Genomic DNA, 18,927 nt, shown 5'->3' on the forward strand with positions numbered 1-18,927 from the left:
AACCTCTCCCACCAACTTGGCCGCGTTCCAGATTTCTGAGTATGGGGAGATTCCGTACTTTGTCTGCAGAACCTAGGATATCCTAGTAGCCATCCGGGTGTCTTCCCCGAGTGTCTCCTATTGCAGGATGCCGGGGAAAGGCGGAGGTTGGGCTGGAAATGCATGTAGCATGTAGTCCCTCCCTCTGTACAGGGGCGGTAATTAGCGGTTTTCCCATCGAGGGAACACATGTGACACCACGCAGCTGCATGAAGTGCGGCCCCAAACCTCCCACACACATTCAGACTCGTTCCGGAATTCTGAGTGTGGCGAGGTTTCGTCCTCTGTCTGCAGTGCCTGGGATCTCTTAGGAGTCATCCGCGTGTCTTCCCCGAGTGTCTCTTATTGTGGGCTGCCTGGGATAGGCGGGGGTTGGGCTGGAAATGTAGGTAGCATCTAGTGCCTCCCCCTGGACAGATGAGGTAATTAGCGGAATTCCCCCTGCCAGGGAACACCTGTGACACCAGGCATCTGCGTGGAAGGCGGCCCCAAACCTCCCCCACCCACTCGGCCGCGTTCTAGAATTCTGAGTGTGACGAGTTTCCGTCCTCTTTCTGCAGCGCCTGGGATCTCCTAGGAGCCCTCCGCCTGTCTTCCCCGAGTGTATCATAGAGCGGGCTGCCGGGGAAAGGCGTTTGTTGGGCTGGAAATGCAGGTAGCATCTAGTGCCTCCCCCTGGACAGATGAGGTAATTAGCGGACTTCCCCATGCCTGGGAACACATGTGACACCAGGCAACTGCGTGGAAGGCGGCCCCAAACCTCCCACACCCACACGACCCCGTTCCGGAATTCTTAGTTTGGCGAGGTTCCGTCCTCTGTCTGCAGCGCCTGGGATCTCCGAGGAGTCCACCGCCTGTCTTCCCCGAGTGTATCCTATTGCGGGCAGCCGGGAAGACGCGGGGGATAGACTAGAAATGCAGGTAGCATCTAGTGCCTCCCCATGGACAGATGAGGTAATTAGCCGACTTCCGCCTGCCAGGGAACACCTGTGACACCAGGCAGCTGCGTGGAGGGCGGCCCCTAACCTCGCCCACTCACTCGGCCGCGTTCCGGAATTCTGAGTGTGGCGATGTTCCGTCCTCCGTCTGCAGCACCTGGGATCTCCTAGGAGCCCTCCGCCTGTCTTCCCCGTGTGTATCCTAGTGCGGGCTTTTGGGGACATGCGGGGTTTGTGCTGGAAATGCAGGTAGCATCTAATGCCTCCCCCTGGACAGAAGAGGTATTTAGCGGAATTCCCCCTGCCAGGGAACACATGTGACAACAGGCAGCTGCTTGGAGGGCGGCCCCAAACCTCCCCCATCCACTCGGCCGCGTTCCGGAATTCTGAGTGTGGGGAGGTCCGTACACATTCTGCAGCGCCTGGGATTTCCTAGGAGCCCTCCATGTTTCTTCCCCTAGTGTCCCCTAGTGCGGGCTGCCGGGGAATTTTGGGGATTGGGCTGGAAATGCAGGTAGCTTGTAGTGCCTCCCTCTGTACAGGGGCGGTATTTAGCGGTTTTCCCATCGAGGGAACACATGTGACACCACGCAGCTGCGTGAAGTGCGGCCCCAAACCTCCCACACACATTCAGACTCGTTCCGGAATTCTGAGTTTGGCGAGGTTTCGTCCTCTGTCTGCAGGGCCTGGGATCTCCTAGGAGCCCTCCGCCTGTCTTCCCCGAGTGTATCATAGAGCGGGCTGCCGGGGAAAGGCGGGTGTTGGGCTGGAAATGCAGGTAGCATCTAGTGCCTCCCACTGGACAGATGAGGTAATTAGCGGACTTCCCCATGCCAGGGAACACATATGACAACAGGCAACTGCGTGGATTGCTGCCCCAAACCTCCCACACCCACTCGACCCCGTTCCGGAATTTTTAGTGTGGCGAGGTTCCGTCCTCTGTCTGCAGCGCCTGGGATCTCCTCGGAGTCCACCGCCTGTCTTCCCCGAGTGTCTCCTATTGCGGGCTGCCGGGAAGACGCGGGGGATAGGCTAGAAATGCAGGTAGAATCTAGTGCCTCCCCATGGACAGATGAGGTAATTAGCGGACTTCCGCCTGCCAGGGAACACCTGTGACACCAGGCAGCTGCGTGGAGTGCGGCCCCAAACCTCACCCAAACACTAGGCCGCGTTCCGGAATTCTGATTGTAGCGAGGTTCCGTCCTCTGTATGCAGCGCCTTGGATGTCCTAGGAGCCCTCCGCCTGTCTTCCCCGTGTGTATCCTAGTGCGGGCTTTTGGGGAAATGCGGGGGTTGTGCTGGAAATGCAGGTAGCATCTATTGCCTCCCCCTGGACAGAAGAGGTTGTTAGCGGAATTCCCCCTGCCAGGGAACACATGTGACAACAGGCAGCTGCGTGGAGGGCGGCCCCAAACCTCCCCCACCCACTCGGCCGCGTTCCGGAATTCTGAGTGTGGGGAGGTTCCGTTCTCTGTCTGCAGCGTCTGGCATCTCCTAGGATACCTCCGCGTTTCTTCCCCGAGTGTATCCTACTGCGGGGTGCCGGGGAAATGCGGGGTTTGGGCTGGAAATACAAGTAGTATATAGTGCATCCCCCTGGACAGGGGAGGTAATTAGCGGACCTCCCCCTTGTAGGGAACACCTGTGACACGAGGCAGCTGCGTGGAGGGCGGCCACAAACCTCTCCCACCCACTCTGCCGCGTTCCTGAATTCTGAGTGTGGGGAGGTCCGTACACTTTCTGCAGCGCCTGGGATTTCCTAGGAGCCCTCCATGTGTCTTCCCCTAGTGTCTCCTAGTGCGAGCTGCCGGGGAAATTTGTGGATTGGGCTGGAAATGCAGGTAGCTTGTAGTGCCTCCCTCTGTACAGGGGCGGTAATTAGCGGTTTTCCCATCGAGGGAACACATGTGACACCACGCAGCTGCGTGAAGTGCGGCCCCAAACCTCCCACACACATTCAGACTCATTCCGGAATTCTGAGTGTGGGGAAGTCAAGTCTTCCGTCTGAAGCGCCTGGTATCAACTAGGGGCCCTCCACGTGTCTACCCGAGTGTCTCCTAGTGCGGGCTGCCAGTGAAAAACGGTCGTTTGGCTGGAAAAGCAGGTAGCATGTAGTCCCTCCCCCTGGATAGTGGAGGTAATTAGCGGATTTACCCTGCAAGGGAACACATGTGACACCAGGCAGCTGCGTGGAGGGCGGCCACAAACCTCTCCCACCAACTTGGCAGCGTTCCAGATTTCTGAGTGTGGGGAGATTCCGTTCTTTGTCTGCAGAACATAGGATCTCCTAGTAGCCATCTGGGTGTCTTCCCCGAGTGTCTCCTATTGCGGGATGCCGGGGAAAGGCGGAGGTTTCGATGGAAATGCAGGTAGCATCTAGTGCCTCCCCGTGGACAGGGGAGGTAATTAGCGGAATTCCCCCTGCCAGGGAACACATGTGACACCAGGCATCTGTGTGGAGGGTGGTCCTAATCGTCCCCCACCCACTCGGCCGCGTTTCGGAATTCTGAGTGTGGGGAAGTTCCGTAATCTGTCTGCAGTGCCTGGGATCTCCTAGGATCCCTACGCGTGTCTTCCCCGAGTGTATCCTAGTGCGGGGTGCCGGGGAAATGCGGGGGTTGTGCTGGAAATACAGGTAGTATATAGTGCCTACCCCTGGACAGGGGAGGTTTTTAGCGGACCATCCCTTTGTAGGGAACACCTGTGACACGAGGAAGCAGCGTGGAAGGCGGCCACAAACTTCTCCCACCCACTCTGCCGCGTTACTGAATTCTGAGTGTGGGGAGGTCCGTACACATTCTGCAGCGACTGGGATATCCTAGGAGCCCTCCATGTGTCTTCCCCTAGTGTCCCCTTGTGCGGGCTGCCGGGGAATTTTGGGGATTGGGCTGGAAATGCAGGTAGCATGTAGTGCCTCCCTCTGTACAGGGGCGGTAATTAGCGGTTTTCCCATCGAGGGAACACATGTGACACCACGCAGCTGCGTGAAGTGCGGGCCCAAACCTCCCACACACATTCAGACTCGTTCCGGAATTCTGAGTGTGGCGAGGTTTCGTCCTCTGTCTGCAGTGCCTGGGATATACTAGGAGTCATCCGCGTGTCTTCCCCGAGTGTCTCTTATTGCGGGCTGCCTGGGATAGTCGGGGGTTGTGCTGGAAATGTAGGTAGCATCTAGTGCCTCCCCATGGACAGATGAGGTAATAAGCGGAATTCCCCCTGCCAGGGAACACCTGTGACACCAGGCAGCTGTGTGGATTGCGGCCCAAAATCTCCCGCACCCACTCGGCCGCGTTCCGGAATTTTGAGTGTGGCGAGGTTCCATCCTCTCTCTACAGCACCTGGGATCTCCTAGGAGCCATCCGCGTGTCTTCCCAGAGTGTCTCCTAGTGCGGGTGCCGGGGAAAGCCGGGGGGGGGCTGGAAATGCAGGTAGCATCTAGTGCCTCCCCCTGGAAAGATGAGGTAATTAGCGGAATTCCCACTGCCACGGAATACCTGTGACAACAGGCAGCTCCGTGGAGGTCGGCCTCAAACCTCCCCCACCCACTCGGCCGCGTTCCAGAATTCTGTGTGTGGCGAGTCTCTGTCCTCTTTCTGCAGCGCCTGGGATCTCCTAGGACCCCTCCGCGTTTCATCCCCGAGTGTATCCTACTGCGGGGTGCCGGGGAAATGCGGGGTTTGACCTGGAAATACAGGTAATATATAGTGCCTCTCCCTGGACAGGGGAGGTAATTAGCGGACCTCTCCCTTGTAGGGAACACCTGTGACACGAGGCAGCTGCGTGGAGGGCGGCCAAAAACCTCTCCCACCCACTCTGCCGCGTTCCTGAATTCTGAGTGTGGGGAGGTCCGTACACATTCTGCAGCGCCTGGGATTTCGTAGGAGCCCTCCATGTGTCTTCCCCTAGTGTCCCCTAGTGCGAGCCGCCGGGGAAATTTGGGGATTGGGCTGGAAATGCAGGTAGCATGTAGTGCCTCCCTCTGTTCAGGGGCGGTAATTACCGGTTTTCCCTTCGAGGGAACACATGTGACACCACGAAGCTGCGTGGATGTCGGCCCCAAAACTCCCACACCCACTCGACCCCGTTCCGGAATTCTTAGTGTGGCGAGGTTCCGTCCTCTGTCTGCAGAACCTAGGATCTCCTAGTAGCCATCCGCGTGTCTTCCCCGAGTGTCTCCTATTGCGGGCTGCCTGGGAAAGACGGTGGTTGGACTGGAAATGTAGGAAGCATCTAGTGCCTCCCCCTGGACAGATGAGGTAATTAGCGGAATTCCCCCTGCCAGGGAACACCTTTGACACCAGGCAGCTGATTGGAGGGCGGCCCCAAACCTCCCCCACCCACTCGGACGCGTTCCGGAAATCTGAGTGTGGGAAGGTTCCGTCCTCTGTCTGCAGCGCCTGGGATCTTCTAGGAGCACTCCGCGTGACTTCCCGGAGTGTCTACTTGTGCGGGCTACAATGAAAATGCGGGGGTTGTGCTGGAATAGCTGTTAGAATGTAGTGCCTCCCCCTGAACAGGGAAGGTAATTAGCAGAAGTCACCCTGCCTGGGAACACCTGTAACAAGAGGCAACTGCGTGGCGGGTGGCCCCATACCTCCCACACCCACTCGGGCTTGTTCTGGAATTCTGAGTGTGGAGAGGTCCCGTTTTCGGTCTAAAGCGCTTGGTACCACCTAGGAGCCCTCCACGTGTCTTCCCGTGTGTCTCCTAGTGCGGGATGCCGGGGAAATATGGGGGTTTGGCAGGAAATGCAGGTAGAATGTAGTGCCTCCCTCAGGATCGGGGAGGTTATTAGCGGATATCTCCTGCCAGGGAACACCTGTGACACCAGGCAGCTGCGAGGAATCCGGGCCCAAACATTTCCCATCCAATCGGCCACGTTCCGGATTTCTGAGTGTGGGGAGGTTTCGTCCTCTGTCTGCAGTGCCTGGGATCTCCTAGGAGCCATCCGCGTGTCTTCCACAGTGTACATTTTTGCGGGGTGCCGGGGAAATGCGGGGCTTGGGCTGGAAATGCAGGTAGCATCTAGTGCCTCCCCCTGGACAGGGGAGGTAATTAGCGGCTTCCCCCTGCTAGGGAACACATGTGATACCAGGCAGCTTCGTGGAGGGTGGCCCCAAATCTCCTACACCCACTCGGCCGTGTTCCGGAATTTTGAGTGTGGGGAGGTCCGTACACTGTCTGCAGAAAATGGGATCTTCTAGGAGCCCTCCGCGTTCCTTCCCCGAGTGTCTCCTATTGCGGGCTGCCCGGAAATACGGGGGTTGTGCTGGAAAAGAAGGTAACATGTAGTGTCTCCCCCTGGACAGGGGAGGAAATTAGCGGAATTCACCCTGCCAGGAAACACCTGTGACACCAGGCAGCTGCGTACAGGGTGTTCCCAAACCTCCCCCACCCACTCGGCCGCGTTCCGGAATTCTGAGTGTGGGGAGGTTCCATTCTCTGCAGCGCCTGGGATCTCCTAGGATCCCTCCGCGTTTCTTCCCCGTGTGTATCCTACTGCGGGGAGTCGGGGAAATGCGGGGTTTGGGCTGGAAATACAGGTAGTTTATAGTGCCTCCCCCTGGACAGGGGAGGTAATTAGCGGACCTCCCCCTTGTAGGGAACACCTGTGACACGAGGCAGCTGCGTGGAGGGCGGCCACAAACCTCTCCCACCCACTCTGCCGCGTTCCTGAATTCTGAGTGTGGGGAGGTCCGTACACTTTCTGCAGCGCCTGGGATTTCCTAGGAGCCCTCCATGTGTCTTCCCCTAGTGTCTCCTAGTGCGGGCTGCCGGGGAAATTTGGGGATTGGGCTGGAAATGCAGGTAGAATGTAGTGCCTCCCTCTGTACAGGGGCGGTAATTAGCGGTTTTCCCATCGAGGGAACACATGTGACACCACGCAGCTGCGTGAAGTGCGGCCCCAAACCTCCCACACACATTCAGACTCATTCCGGAATTCTGAGTGTGGGGAAGGCAAGTCTTCGGTCTGAAGCGCCTGGTATCAACTAGGGGCCCCCCACGTGTCACCCCGAGTGTCTCCTAGTGCGGGCTGCCGGTGAAAAACTGTCGTTGGGCTGGAAAAGCAGGTAGCATGTAGTCCCTCCCCCTGGATAGTGGAGGTAATTAGCGGATTTACCCTGCAAGGGAACACATGTGACACCAGGCAGCTGCGTGGAGGGCGGCCCCAAACCTCTCCCACCACCTTGGCCGCGTTCCAGATTTCTGAGTATAGGGAGATTCCGTACTTTGTCTGCAGAACCTAGGATCTCCTAGTAGCCATCCGGGTGTCTTCCCCGAGTGTCTCCTATTGCAGGATGCCGGGGAAAGGCGGAGGTTGGGCTGGAAATGCATGTAGCATGTAGTGCCTCCCTCTGTACAGGGGCGGTAATTAGCGGTTTTCCCATCGAGGGAACACATGTGACACCACGCAGCTGCGTGAAGTGCGGCCCCAAACCTCACACACACATTCAGACTCGTTCCGGAATTCTGAGTGTGGCGAGGTTTCGTCCTCTGTCTGCAGTGCCTGGGATCTCCTAGGAGTCATCCGCGTGTCTTCCCCAAGTGTCTCTTATTGTGGGCTGCCTGGGATAGGCGGGGGTTGGGCTGGAAATGTAGGTAGCATCTAGTGCCTCCCCCTGGACAGATGAGGTAATTAGCGGAATTCCCCCTGCCAGGGAACACCTGTGACACCAGGCATCTGCGTGGAAGGCGGCCCCAAATCTCCCCCAACCACTCGGCCGCGTTCCGGAATTCTGAGTGTGGTGAGGTTCCATCCTCTCTCTAAAGCACCTGGGATCTCCTAGGAGCCATCCGCATGTCTTCCCAGAGAGTCTCCTAGTGCGGGCTGCCGGGGAAAGCCGGGGGGGGGGCTGGAAATGCAGGTAGCATCTAGTGCATCCCCCTGGAAAGATGAGGTAATTAGCGGACTTCCCACAGCCACGGAATACCTGTGAAACCAGGCAGCTCCGTGGAGGTCGGCCCCAAACCTCCCCCACCCACTCGGCCGCGTTCTAGAATTCTGAGTGTGGCGAGTTTCCGTCCTCTTTCTGCAGCGCCTGGGATCTCCTAGGAGCCCTCCGCCTGTCTTCCCCGAGTGTATCATAGAGCGGGCTGCCGGGGAAAGGCGGGTGTTGGGCTGGAAATGCAGGTAGCATCTAGTGCCTCCCCCTGGACAGATGAGGTAATTAGCGGACTTCCCCATGCCTGGGAACACATGTGACACCAGGCAACTGCGTGGAAGGCGGCCCCAAACCTCCCACACCCACTCGACCCCGTTCCGGAATTCTTAGTGTGGCGAGGTTCCGTCCTCTGTCTGCAGCGCCTGGGATCTCCGAGGAGTCCACCGCCTGTCTTCCCCGAGTGTATCCTATTGCGGGCAGCCGGGAAGACGCGGGGGATAGACTAGAAATGCAGGTAGCATCTAGTGCCTCCCCATGGACAGATGAGGTAATTAGCCGACTTCCGCCTGCCAGGGAACACCTGTGACACCAGGCAGCTGCGTGGAGGGCGGCCCCTAACCTCCCCCACACTCGGCCACGTTCCTGAATTCTGAGTGTGAGGAGGTTCCGTCCTCTGTCTGCAGAACCTGGGATCTTCTAGGAGCCCTCCGCGTGTATTCCCTGAGTGTCTCCTAGTGCGGTCTGCAGGGGAAAGGCTGGGGTTGCGCTGGAAATGCAGGTAGAATCTAGTGCCTCCCCCTGGATAGATGAGGTAATTAGCGGAATTACCCCTGCCAGGGAACACCTGTGATACCAGGCAGCTGCGGGGTAATTGGCCCCATTCCTCCCACACCCACTAGGCTGCGTTCCAGAATTCTGAGTGTGGCTAGGTTCCGTCCTATGTCTGCAGCGCCTGGGATATATTAGGAGCCCTCCGCGTGCCTTCCCCGAGTGTCTCCTAGTGCGGGCCACCCGGAAAATTCAGGGGTTGGGCTGGAAATGCAGGTAGAATCTAGTGCCTCCCCCTGGACTGATGAGGTAATTAGCGGACTTCCCCCTGCCAGGGAACACCTGTGACACCAGGCAGCTACGTGGAGGGTGGTCCCAAACATCCCCCACCCACTCGGCCGTGTTCCGGAATTCTGAGTGTGGCGAGGTTCCGTCCTCTGTCTGCAGCGCCTGGGAGCTCCTAAGAGCCCTCCGCGTGTCTTCCCCGAGTCACTCTTATGCGGGCTGAAGGGGAAAGGCGGGGGTTGAGCTGGAAACGCAGGTAGCATCTAGTGCCTCCCCCTGGACAGATGAGGTTATTAGCAGAATTCCTCCTGCCAGGGAACACCTGTGACAATAGGCAGCTGCGTGGTGGGCGGCCCCAAACCTCCCCCACCCACTCGACCATGTTCCGGAATTCTGAGAGTGGGGAGGTTCCGTCATCTGTCTTCAGCGCCTGGGATCTCCTAGGAGCCCTCCGTGTGTCTTCCCCGAGTGTCTCCTAGTGCGGGCTCCTGGGGAAAGGCGGGGGTTGGGTTAGAAATGCAGGTAGCATCTAGTGCCTCCCCCTGGGCAGATGAGGTAATTAGCGGAATTCCCCCTGCTAGGGAACACCTGTGATCACAGGCAGCTGCGTGGAGGCGGCCTCAAACATCCCCCACCTACTCGGCCGTGTCCCGGAATTCTGATTGTGGCGATGTTCCGTCCTCTGTATGCAGAGCCTGGGAACACTTAGGAGCCCTCCGCGTGTCTTCCCCGAGTGAACCTTATGCGGGCTGCTGGGGAAAGTCGGGTTTGGGCTGAAACGCAGGTAGCATATAATGCATCCCCATGGACAAATGAGGTAATTAGCGGAATTACACCCATTCCAGGGAACACCGGTGTCACCAGGCTGCTGCGTTGGTGGCGGCCCCAAAACTCCCCCACCCACTCGGCAGCGTTCCGGAATACTGAGTGTGGCGAGGTTCAGTCCTCGGTCTGCAGCGCATGGGATCTCCTAGAACCCATCCGCCTGTCTTCCCCGAATGTCTCCTAGTGCGGGCTTACGGGGAAATGCGAGGGTTTGGCAGGAAATTCAGGTAGCATCTAGTGCCTCCCACTGGACAGATGAGGTAATTAGCGGAATTCCCCCTGCCAGGGAACACCTGTGACACCAGGCAACTGAGTGGATGTCGGCCCAAAACTTCCCCCACCCACTCAGCCGCGTTCCGGAATTCTGAGTGTGGCGAGGTTCCGTCCTCGATCTGCAGCGACTGGGATCTCCTAGTAGCCCTCCGCCTAATTCCCCGAGTGTATCCTTGATTGGGCTGCCGGGGAAAGGCGGGTGTTGGTCTGGAAATGCAGGTAGCATCTAGTGCCTCCCCCTGGACAGATGAGGTAATTAGCGGAATTCCCCCTGCCAGGGAACACATGTGAAACCAGGCAGCTGAGTGGTGGTCGGCCCAAACTTCCCCCACACACTCGGCCGCGTTCCGGAATTCTGAGTGTGGCGAGGTTCCGTCCCCTCTCTGCAGCACCTGGGATCTCCTAGGAGCCATACGCGGGTCTTCCCCGAGTTACTCTTAGTGCGGGCTGCTGGGGAAAGGCGGGGGTTTGGCTGGAAATGCAGGTAGCATTTAGTGCCTCCCCCTGGACAGATGAGGTAATTAGCGGACTTCACCCTGCCAGGGAACACATGTGACACCAGGCAGCTGCGTGGAGGGCGGCCCCAAAATTCCCCACCCACTCGACCCCGTTCCGGAATTCTGAGTGTGGCGAGGTTCCATCCTCTGTCTGCAGCGCCTGGGATCTCCTAGGAGTCCTCCGCTTGTCTTCCCTGAGTGTCTCTATTGCGGGCTGCCGGGGAAAGGCGGGGGTTGGGCTGGAAATGCAGGTAGAATCTATTGCCTCCCGCTGGACAGATGAGGTAAGAAACGGAATTCCCCCTGCCAGGGAACACCTGTGACACCAGGCAGCTGCGTGGAGTGCAGCACCAACTCTCCCCCACTCACTCGACCGCGTTCCGGAATTCTGACTGTGGGGAGGTTCCGTCCTCGGTCTGCAGCGCCTGGGAACTCCTAGGAGCCGTCCGCGTGTCTTCCACGAGTATATCCTAGTGCGGGTTGCCGGGAAAACGCGGGGGATAGGCTAGAAATGCAGGTAGCATCTAGTGCCTCCCCCTGGACTGATGAGGTATTTAGCAGAATTCCCCCTGCCAGGGAACACCTGTGACACCAGGCAGCTGCGTGGAGGGCGGTCCCAAACGTCCGCCACCCACTCGGGCGCGTTCCGGAATTCTGAGTGTGGCGAGGTTCCGTCCTCTGTCTGCAGCGCCTGGGATCTCCTAGGAGCCCTCCGCGTGTCTTCCCCTAGTGACACTTATGCGGGCTGAAGGGGAAATTCGGGGGTTGGGCTGGAAATGCAGGTAGCATCTAGTGCCTCCCCCTGGACAGATGAGGTAATTAGCGGAATTCCCCCTGCCAGGGAACACATGTGACACCATGCAGCTGTGTGGAGGGCGGCCACAAACCTCCCCCACGCACGCGACCCCGTTCCGGAATTCTGAGGGTGGCGAGGTTCCGTACTCTGTCTGCAGCGCCTGGATCTCCTAGGAGCAATTCCCGTGTCTTCCCCGAGTTTCTCCTAGTGCGGGCTGCCTGGGAAATGCTGGGGTTGCGCTGGAAATGCAGGTAGAATCTGGTGCCACCCCCTGGACTGATGAGGTAATTAGCGGATTTCCCCTGCCAGGGAACACCTGTGACACCAGGCAGCTGCGTGGAGGGCTGTCCCAAACGTCCCCCACCCACTCGGCCGCGTTCCGGAATTCTGAGTGTGGCGAGGTTCCGTCCTTTGTCTGCAGCGCCTGGGATCATCTAGGAGCCCTCCTCGTGTATTCCCCGAGTGTCTCCTAGTGCGGTCTGCCTGGTAAAAGCTGGGGTTGCGCTGGAAATGCAGGTAGAATCTAGTGCCTCCCCCTGGATAGATGAGGTAATTAGCGGAATTCCCCCTGCCGGGGAACACCTGTGACACCAGGCAGCTGCGTGGAGTGCGGTCCCAAACGTCCGCCACCCACTCGGCCGCGTTCCGGGATTCTGAGTGTGGTGAGGTTCCGTCCTCTGTCTGCAGCGCCTGGGATCTCCTAGGAGCCCTCCGCGTGTCTTCCCCTAGTGACACTTATGCGGGCTGAAGCGGAAATTCGGGGGTTGGGCTGGAAATGCAGGTAGCATCTAGTGCCTCCCCCTGGACAGATGAGGTAATTAGCGGACTTCCCCCTGCCAGGGAACACATGTGACACCAGGCAGCTGTGTGGAGGGCGGCCCCAAACCTCCCCCACGCACGCGACCCCGTTCCGGAATTCTGAGTGTGGCGAGGTTCCGTACTCTGTCTGCAGCGCCTGGATCTCCTAGGAGCAATTCCCGTGTCTTCCCCGAGTTTCTCCTAGTGCGGGCTGCCTGGGAAATGCTGGGGTTGCGCTGGAAATGCAGGTAGAATCTAGTGCCACCCCCTGGACTGATGAGGTAATTAGCGGATTTCCCCCTGCCAGGGAACACCTGTGACACCAGGCAGCTGCGTGGAGGGCTGTCCCAAACGTCCCCCACCCACTCGGCCGCGTTCCGGAATTCTGAGTGTGGCGAGGTTCCGTCCTCTGTCTGCAGCGCCTGGGATCTCCTAGGAGCCCTCCGCGTGTCTTCCCCGAGTGACTCTTATGCGGGCTGAAGGGGAAATGCGGGGGTTGAGCTGGAAACGCAGGTGTCATCTAGTGCATCACCCTGGACAGATGAGGTAATTAGTGGAATAACACCCCTGCCAGGGAACACCTGTGACATCAGGCACCTGCGTGGAGTGCGGCCCCAGTCCTCCCCCACCCACTCGACCGCGTTCCGGAATTCTGAGTGTGGGGAGGTTCTGTCCTCTGTCTGCAGCGCCTGGGATCTCCTAGGAGAAATCCGCGTGTCTTCCACGAGTGTCTCCTAGTGCGGGCTGCCGGGAAAACGCGGGGGATAGGCTAGAATTTCAGGTAGCATCTGTTGCCTCCCCCTGGACTGATGAGGTATTTAGCGGAATTCCCCCTGCCAGGGAAAACCTGTGACACCAGGCAACTGCGTGGCTGGCCGCCCCAAACCTCCCCCACACTCGGCCGCATTCCTGAATTCTGAGTGTGAGGAGGTTCCGTCCTCTGTCTGCAGCACCTGGGATCTTCTAGGAGCCCTCTGCGTGTATTCCCTGAGTGTCTCCTAGTGCGGTCTGCAGGGGAAAGGCTGGGGTTGCGCTGGAAATGCAGGTAGAATCTAGTGCCTCCCCCTGGATAGATGAGGTAATTAGCGGAATTACCCCTGCCAGGGAACACCTGTGATATCAGGCAGCTGCGGGGTAGTTGGCCCCAATCCTCCCCCACCCACTAGGCCGCGTTCCGGAATTCTGAGTGTGGCGAGGTTCCGTCCTATGTCTGCAGTGCCTGGGATATATTAGGAGCCCTCAGCGTGTCTTCCCTGAGTGTTTCCTAGTGCGGGCTTCCCGGAAAAGTCAGGGGTTGGGCTGGAAATGCAGGTAGAATCTAGTGCCTCCCCCTGGACTGATGAGGTAATTAGCTGACATCCCCCTGCCAGGGAACACCTGTGACACCAGGCAGCTACGTGGAGGTTGGTCAAAAATTTCCCCCATCCACTCGGCCGTTTTCCGGAATTCTGAGTGTGGCGAGGTTCCGTCCTCTGTCTGCAGCGCCTGGGAGCTCCTAAGAGCCCTCCGCGTGTCTTCCCCGAGAGACTCTTATGCGGGTTGATGGGGAAAGGCGGGCATTGAGCTGGAAACGCAGGTAGCATCTAGTGCCTCCCCCTGGACAGATGAGGTTATTAGCAGAATTCCTCCTGCCAGGGAACACCTGTGACAATAGGCAGCTGCGTGGAGGGCGGCCCCAAACCTCCCCCACCCAATAGACCGCGTTCCGGAATTCTGAGAGTTGGGATGTTCCGTCATCTGTCTGCAGCGCCTGGGATCTCCTAGGAGCCTTCCGCGTGACTTCCACGAGTGTCTCCTAGTGCTGGCTGCCGGGAAAACGCGGGGATAGGCTAGAAATGCAGGTAGCATCTAGTGCCTCCCCCTGGAATGATGAGGTAATTAGCGGACTTCCGCCTGCCAGGGAACACCTGTGACAACCGGCAGCTGCGTGGAGGGCGGCCCCAAAACTCCCCCACAAACTAGGACGCGTTCCGGATTTCTGAGTGTAGCGAGGTTCCGTCCTCTGTATGCAGAGCCTGGGATCTCCTAGGAGCCCTCCGTGTGTCTACCCTGAGTGTCTCCTAGTGCGGGCTTTGGGGAAAGGCGGGGGTTGGGTTGGAAACGCAGGTAGCATCTAGTGCATCCCCCTGGACAGATGAGGTAATTAGTGGAATTTCACCCCTGCAAGGGAACACCTGTGACACCAGGCAGCTGCGTGAATGGCGTCCTCAAACCTCCCCCATCCCCTCGGCCGCGTTCCGGAATTCAGAGTGTGGCGAGGTTCCGTCCTCGGTCTGCAGCGCCTGGGATCTCCTAGGAGCCCTCCGCCAGTCTTCTCCGATTGTATCCTAGAGCGGGCTGCCGGGGAACGGCGGGGGTTGGGCTGGAAATGCAGGTAGCTTCTAGTGCCTCCCCATGGACAGATGAGGTAATTAGCGGACTTCCCCCTGCCAGGGAAAACATGTGACACCAGGCAGATGCGTGGAGGGCGGCCCCAAACCTCCCCCATCCACTCGGCCGCGTTCCGGAATTCTGAGTGTGGCGAGGTTCCGTCCTCTGTCTGCAGAACCTGGGATCTCCTAGGTGCCCTCCGCGTGACTTCTCCGAGTGTCTCCTAGTGCGGGCTGCCGGGGAAATGCGGGGGTTTGGCTAGAAATACAGGTAGAATCTAGTGCCTCCCCATGGACAGGGGAGGTAATTAGCGGAATTCCCCCTTGTATGTAACACCTGTGACACGAGGCAGCTGGGTGGAGGGCGGCCACAAACCTCTCCCACCCACTCTGCCTCGTTCCTGAATTCTGAGTGTGGGGAGGTCCGTACAATTTCTGCAGCGCCTGGGATTTCCTAGGAGCCCTCAATGTGTCTTCCCCTAGTGTCTCCTAGTGCGGGCTGCCGGGGAAATTTGGGGATTGGGCTGGAAATGCAGGTAGCATGTAGTGCCTCCCTCTGTACAGGGGCGGTAATTAGCGGATTTCCCATCAAGGGAACACATGTGACACCACGCAGCTGCGTGAAGTGCGGCCCCAAACCTCCCACACACATTCGGACTCGTTCCGGAATTCTGAGTGTGGGGAAGTCAAGTCTTCGTTCTGAAGCGCCTGGTATTATCTAGGAGCCCTCCACGTGTCTTCCCGAGTGTCTCCTAGTGCGGGATGCCGGTGAAAAACGGTCGTTGGGCTGGAAAAGCAGGTAGCATGTAGTGCCTCCCCCTGGATAGTGGAGGTAATTAGCGGATTTCCCCTGCAAGGGAACACATGTGACACCAGTTAGCTGTGTGGAGGGCGGCCCAAATCCTCTCCCACCCACTCGGCCGCGTTCCAGAATTCTGAGTGTGGGGAGGTTCCGTACTCTGACTGCAGCGCCTTTGATCACCTAGGAGCCCTCCGCGTTTATTCGCCGAGTGTCTACTTGTAGGGGTGGCAGGGAAATCCTGGTGTTGTCCTGGAATTTCGGATAGCATCTAGGGACTCCCCCTGGGCAGGAGAGGTAAAAGCGGAATTCCCCCTGACATGGAACACCTTTGACACAAGGCAGCTGATTGGAGGGCGGCCCCAAACCTCCCCCACCCACTCGGACGCGCTCCGGAAATCTGAGTGTGGGGAGGTTCCGTCCTCTGTCTGCAGCGCCTGGGATCTTCTAGGAGCCCTCCATGTGTCTTCCCCTAGTGTCCCCTAGTGCGGGCTGCCGGGGAAATTTGGGGATTGGGCTGGAAATGCAGGTAGCATGTAGTGCCTCCCTCTGTACAGGGGCGGTAATTAGCGGTTTTCCCATCGAGGGAACACATGTGACACAACGCAGCTGCGAGAAAGTGCGGCCCGAAACCTCCCACACACATTCAGACTCGTTCCGGAATTCTGAGTTTGGCGAGGTTTCGTCCTCTCTCTACAGCGCCTGGGATCTCCTAGGAGTCATCAGCGTGTCTTCCCCGAGTGTCTCTTATTGCGGGCTGCCTGGGATAGGTGGGGGTTGGCCTGGAAATGCAGGTAGCATCTAGTGCCTCCCACTGGACAGATGAGGTAATTAGCGGAATTATCCCTGCCAGGGAACACTTGAGACCCCAGGCATCTGCGTGGATGGCGGCCCCAAACATCCCCCAACCACTCGGCCGCGTTCCGGAATTCTGAGTGAGGCGAGGTTCCGTCCTCGGTCTGCAGCGCCTGGGATCTCCTAGGAGCTTTCCGCCTGTCTTCCCCGAGTGGATCGTTGAGCGGGCTGCCGGGGAAAGGCGGGGGTTGTGCTGGAAATGCAGGTAGCATCTAGTGCCTCCCACTGGACAGATGAGGTAATTAGCAGACTTCCCCCTGCCAGGGAACACATGTGACACCAGGCAGCTGCGTGGATGGCGGCCCCAAACCTCCCCAACCCACTCGACCCCGTTCCGGAATTCTGAGTGTGGCGAGGTTCCGTCCTCTGTCTGCAGCGCCTGGGATCTCCTAGGAGTCCTCCGCGTGTCTTCCCCGAGTGTCTCCTATTGCGGGCTGCAGGGAAAACGCGGGGGATAGGCTAGAAATGCAGGTAGGATCTAGTGCCTCCCCCTGGACTGATGAGGTATTTAGCGGAATTCCCCCTGTCAGGGAACACCTGTGACACCAGGCAGCTGCGTGGTGGGCGGCCCCAAACCTCCCCGACCCACTCAGCCGCGTTTCAGAATTCTAAGGGTGAAGAGGTTCCGTCCTCTGTCTGCAGCGCCTGGGATCTCCTAGGAGCCCTCCGCGTGTCTTCCCCGAATGTCTCCTAATGCGGGATTCCGAGGAAAAGCGGGGGTTGTGTTAGAAATGCAGGTAGCATCTAGTGCCTCCCCCTGGATAAATGAGGTAATTAGCGGACTTCCCCCTGCCAGGGAACACCTGTGACAGCAGGCAGCTGTGTGGAAGGCGGCCCCAAATCTCCCCCACCCACTCGGCCGCGTTCCGGAATTCTGAGTGTGGCGAGGTTCGTCCTCACTCTGCAGCAAATGGGATCTCCTAGGATCCCTCCGCGTTTCTTCCCCGAGTGTATCCTACTGCGGTGTGCCGGGGAAATGCGGGGGTTGGGCTGGAAATTCAGGTAGAATATAGTGCCTCCCCCTGGACAGGGGAGGTAATTAGCGGAATTCCCCCTTGTATGTAACACCTGTGACACAAGGCATCTGGGTGGAGTGCGGCCACAAACCTCTCCCACCCACTCTGCCTCGTTCCTGAATTCTGAATGTGGGGAGGTCCGTACAATTTCTGCAGCGCCTGGGATTTCCTAGGAGCCCTCAATGTGTCTTCCCCTAGTGTCTCCTAGTGCGGGCTGCCGGGGAAATTTGGGGATTGGGCTGGAAATGCAGGTAGCATGTAGTGCCTCCCTCTGTACAGGGGCGGTAATTAGCGGATTTCCCATCAAGGTATCACATGTGACACCACGCAGCTGCGTGAAGTGCGGCCCCAAACCTCCCACACACATTCGGACTCGTTCCGGAATTCTGAGTGTGGGGAAGTCAAGTCTTCGTTCTGAAGCGCCTGGTATTATCTAGGAGCCCTCCACGTGTTTTCCCCTAGTGACCCTTATGCGGGCTGAAGGGGAAATGCGGGGGTTGGGCTGGAAATGCAAGTGGCATCTAGTGCATCAATCTGGACTGATGAGGTAATTAGTGGAATAACACCCTTGCCAGGGAACACTTGTGACACCAGGCAGCTACGTGGAGGGTGGTCCCAAACCTCCCCCACCCACTCGGCGGTGTTCCGGAATTCTGAGTGTGGCGAGGTTCCGTCCTCTGTCTGCAGCGCCTGGGATCTCCTAAGAGCCCTCCGCGTGTCTTCCCCGAGTGACTCTTATGCGGGCGGAAGGGGAAAGGCGGGGGCTGTGCTGGAAATGCAGGTAGCATCTAGTGCCTCCCACTGGACAGATGAGGTAATTAGCGGACTTCCCCCTTGCAGGGAACACATGTGACACTAGGCAGCTGCGTGGATGGCGGCCCCAAACTTCCCCATCCACTCGACCCCGTTCCAGAATTCTGAGTATGGCGAGGTTCCGTCCTCTGTCTGCAGCGCCTGGGATCTTCTAGGAGTCCACCGCGTATCTTCCCCGAATGGCTCTTAGTGCGGTCTGCCGGGGAAAGGCGGTGGTTTGGCTGGAAATGCAGGTAGCATCTAGTGCCTCCCCCTGGAAAAATGAGGTAATTAGCGGACTTCCCACTGCCAGGGAACACCTGTGACACCAGACAGCTGCGTGGAGGTCGGCCACAAACTTCCCCACCCACTCGGCCGCGTTCCAGAATTCTGAGTGAGGCGAGGTTCCGTCCTATGTCTGCAGCGCCTGGGATCTCCTAGGAGTCCTCAGCGTGTCTTCCCCGAGTGTCTCCTAGTGCGGGCTGCCGGGGAAAGGCGGGGGTTGGGCAGGAAATGCAGGTAGCATCTAGTGCCTCCCCCTGGACAGATGAGGTAATTAGCGGACTTCCCCCTGCCAGGGAACACATGTGACACCAGGCAACTGCGTGGATGGCGTCCCCAAACCTCCCCCACAAACTAGGCCGCGTTCCGGAATTCTGAGTGTGGGGAGGTTCCGTCCTCTGTCTGCAGTGCCTGGGAACTCCTAGGAGCCTTTCGCCTGTCTTCCCCGAGTGGATCCTTGAGCGGGCTGCCGGGGAAAGGCGGGGGTTGTGCTGGAAATGCAGGTAGCATCTAGTGCCTACCACTGGACAGATGAGGTAATTAGCGGACTTCCCCCTGGCAGGGAACACATGTGACACTAGGCAGCTGCGGGGATGGTGGCCCCAAACGTCCCCCACCCACTCGACCCCGTTCCGGAATTCTGAGTATGGCGAGGTTCCGTCCTCTGTCTGCAGTGCCTGGGATCTCCTAGGAGTCCACCGCGTGTCTTCC

The sequence above is a fragment of the Camelus bactrianus genome, chromosome 8 (genome assembly GCF_048773025.1).
Source record: "Camelus bactrianus isolate YW-2024 breed Bactrian camel chromosome 8, ASM4877302v1, whole genome shotgun sequence".
Lineage (NCBI taxonomy): Eukaryota > Metazoa > Chordata > Mammalia > Artiodactyla > Camelidae > Camelus > Camelus bactrianus.